Raw genomic sequence first — 3,772 nt, 5'->3', positions numbered from 1 at the left:
GAAAGAGTGACACACTGCAGCCTTCAAGTTGACCCTACAGTTTCCAAACCACAGAGCCCCAGGGCGACTCTCAAGTTCTCAAACTGGGTTTTGATTCTTTCCTGCCTAGGCCCCATGTGAATAAAAAGTGACATGGTTCTCACAGCACCCGGCTCTACCACTCCCTGCCAGAGGCTGGAAACCAGACCCATTTCCCTGTTTGAAACTTGAGGCTTTTTTTCTTCCCTCCGGTAGCCTTTCTTTTTTTTTTTTTTTTTTTTTTTTTTCGGTACGCGGGCCTCTCACTGTTGTGGCCTCTCCCGTTGCGGAGCACAGGCTCCGGAGGCGCGGGCTCAGCGGCCATGGCTCACGGGCCCAGCCGCTCCGCGGCATGTGGGATCTTCCCGGACCGGGGCACGAACCCGTGTCCCCTGCATCGGCAGGCGGACTCTCAACCACTGCGCCACCAGGGAAGCCCCGGTAGCCTTTCTTATGTTAGCAATGGCAAGCCTTCCTTCACTCATGCACTCTGCATACACTTGCCAGGCTCCTACTGTGTGCTGGGCTGGGCTCAAGGAGCTGCGACACAGCGGCCCTGCCTTCAGGGAGCTCACGGTCTAGCAGTTGCCCTGGTTTGCTCCGGACCATGGTGAATGCCTGGACCTCTGGCTTAGGTTTCTGGCCTCAGCTTCCCCACCTGTAACTGGATTAAAGGATGTTAGTAGCTGGCAAGGTGACAGAGGAGCAGACGAAGAGTCCTGACTAGGAGACAGAGTCTTTGGCTACATTTCTGTTTTTTTAACTATCTGCATGCAGTTAAAACAACTTAGCTTCCCTGGGTCTCATTTCCAACTTTTTTTTTTTTTTTTTTTTTGCGGTACACGGGCCTCTCACTGCTGTGGCCTCTCCCATTGCGGAGCAACAGGCTCTGGACGCACAGGCTCAGCGTCCATTGTTCACGGGCCTAGCCGCTCCGCAGCATGTGGGATCTTCCCGGACCGGGGCACGAACCCGTATCCCCTGCATCAGCAGGCGGACTCTCAACCACTGCGCCACCAGGGAAGCCCTCATTTCCATCTTTATTTTTCTATTTTATTTTTTAAAAATTATTTATTTTTTAAATTTATTGGCTGCATTGGGTCTTCGTTGCTGCGCGCAGGCTTCTCACTGTGGTGGCTTCTCTTGTTGTGGAGTACGGACTCTAGAGCACAGGCTCAGTAGTTGTGGCACACGGGCTTAGTTGCTCCGCAGCATGTGGGATCTCCCCAGACCAGGGATCGAACCCTTGTCCCCTGCATTGGCAGGCGGACTCTTAACCAGGGAAGCCACCAGGGAAGCACATCATTTCCATCTTTAAAAGGTTGCTCTTGGGAATTCCCTAGCAGTCCAGTGATTAGGACTCCACACTTCTGGCAGGTTCATCCATGAATTTATAGGAAAATAATACCTAATAAACATTTGAGTATATATATATATATATATATATACATAATTTATATATAATACACAATACATATTTGTTTATAAATATTATATATACATATATAACCAAATATATTAAAGGTTTTTATTGAAGTCAACATGCCACAGAAAAGTGTACTATCACTATCAAAAGAGAACAGCTCAAATGTGGCAACTAAAGATACCTGTATATCGTGTATTCAGCATCCAGCTCAAGAACAGAACAGGAACAGGCCCCCAGAAGCCCCCTCAGGCTCCCTTCCGATAACTATCCTTACCCTAGGATAACCACTATCCTTACTTCTAACAACACAGATTAGTTCTGCCTGTTTTTGAACTTTATATAAATGGAAAGTCTTGTGAGATTCCACAAGACTTGCTGCGTGTAATTGTAGATTATTCATTCTCATTGCTGCATAATGTACCACTGTCAGCATATAACACTTTATCTATCCTTGCTATGGTTGATGGGCATTTTGGGTAGTTCCCAGTTTTTTGCCTATTACAAACAGTGCTGCCATGAATATTCTACAACAAGTATTTTGTACACATTTCTGTGAAATTTCGGATTCATAGTGCATTCCTAGTTTCGGCTTTAGTAGACACCGCCAAACAGTCTTCCAAAGTGATTTGTAGCGATTTACACTTGTACTAGCAATAGATGAGAGTTTTAATATTGTAGTCAGTATGGATGTTGTCTCCTGTGTCATCTTAGCTAACATGTTCTTTATTCCTGTTTTCACATATTTACAGGGTCTTCACACTTGTCATCTTAAATACATTTGCAGAGAGGTAACGTGATAATGGGGAGGGGACGGAGACTGGGGCATGGCAAGTATAGGGGGAAGATAATTTAAATACAGAGGCCAAGCAGCTAATGAAAATCATTCAAGCAGCTAAGTGGAGACAGTGCCTGCCCTGGATGGACAGATGTTACTCAGGAGTAACTGTCACGTGAAAAGAGAGGCTCAAATTGAGCAAAACTTTTGACTTTTTAGAGAGAAGTCAAAAAGACAGATTTTTAAAATGTGGCAACTAATTCATAATTTTGGAAAACATCATACTAGCCAAACAAAACATCTGTCAGTGGGCCAGATGCTCAGCCCTCAAGTTTTCAGCCACTTGACTGGCCATAAGGGCCTGGCTTTTCGTAGAGGGGGTGGGGTTGAACTGTAGCAAGTCACCTCACTAGTTAAGAGTTTAATTTCCTCTGTGGTCAAAAGGGTAAAATGAAAACCTATCCTTCCGCATAATGATGGTCAATAAGATAATTCAGGAGCACTTTACAAAGTAAAGTATTCTCTCATCTCCTTAGTACGACTTCTGTTGTTATGCACGGACTCCCTCTAGTTAAACCATTTGAGGAGTTTTCACATTCCTACGAGGCAATTCAAGGCTGGAGATTCCTTTGCAAAGGCCTTTGAAAATGGGATCCTGCTGGGATGCAAGGAGTTAAAAGGAAATGGCCTATTAGGGTCTGGCTAATCGGAGAAGTCCAGGATTTCAAAAGTATCTAGAACAACACTAAAAGCCCAGAGGCCAAGGAATTAGGACGATTAACCCGACGAAGGCCAGTAGGATCCTCGAGTAATTGTAGAGCAGAACCTAGAACGGGGAGTCAGCATCCCGCGTTACACTGGACCCAGGCCTTGGCGGAGGGCACAGAATACAACTCCGGGGCTCGTTGGACCAGCACCCCAGGATACCTAGGTAAGGCGTGTCCTTACTGCGCCGTTAGTTGCCCGCTCGAAGTGAGGCACTGCCCACGGCGGAGTTCCTGCCCTGAGGATCAAGCTGGAGGAATGAACTGTCCGGGAGGCGAAGGCTGCGCCCACCCAGGGCCCAGACTCTACGCGCCTGGGTAGTACCTACAAGCGCTGCGCTTCTGCCCCGTCCGGGAGCGCGCGGACCCCACCGCGGAAAGTTGGACGCCCGCACCTCCGCCCCCGCGCTCCGGACGCCCCCTCCTACCAGAGCTCCACGTGCAGCACACCCCCGGCTCCCAGACCTCGGCGGGACGCCCCCGCCCCCACCGCGGCGCGCAGTGCGCAGGCGCCTCCCTGTGGCTCTGGGCGGCGGGAGCGGCTTTGGCCGCGGCCGGAGACTGAAGCTAAGGCGGCGGTGGAGAAGGAGGAGGAGAGATGACGGTGGCGGCGAAGGCGATGGCGACGCGGGGCACATGAGGCGGCGGCCGGCGGGACGGGCCGAGGCCCGGCGGAGGAGGCGGTTCCGGGGGACCCCGCCGGCAGGTGAGGGGCGGCCACAGGGCCGGCCAAGAGGCGGCGGGCCAGGGGGGGGGCCCGGGGGGGGGGGGGGGGGACTTGGGGGGAGG

General features: G+C 50.6%; 1 protein-coding gene across 1 annotated transcript in view; it reads left to right on the top strand.

The window, feature by feature from the left end:
* Positions 1-3,511: 3,511 nt before the first annotated feature.
* GJC1 (gap junction protein gamma 1) overlaps positions 3,512-3,772 on the top strand; it is a 32,617-nt gene continuing 32,356 nt past the window's right edge. The window contains exon 1 of the mRNA XM_007455128.1: positions 3,512-3,689. The gene's annotated coding sequence lies outside the window, so the exon portion shown is untranslated. The remainder of the gene's footprint in view (positions 3,690-3,772) is intronic.

Source organism: Lipotes vexillifer, unplaced genomic scaffold (assembly GCF_000442215.2).
Source record: "Lipotes vexillifer unplaced genomic scaffold, Lipotes_vexillifer_v1.1 scaffold1639, whole genome shotgun sequence".
Classification (NCBI taxonomy): domain Eukaryota; kingdom Metazoa; phylum Chordata; class Mammalia; order Artiodactyla; family Lipotidae; genus Lipotes; species Lipotes vexillifer.
Note: the sequence above shows the minus strand (reverse complement) of the source record. Positions and strands in the feature narration are given on the sequence as shown.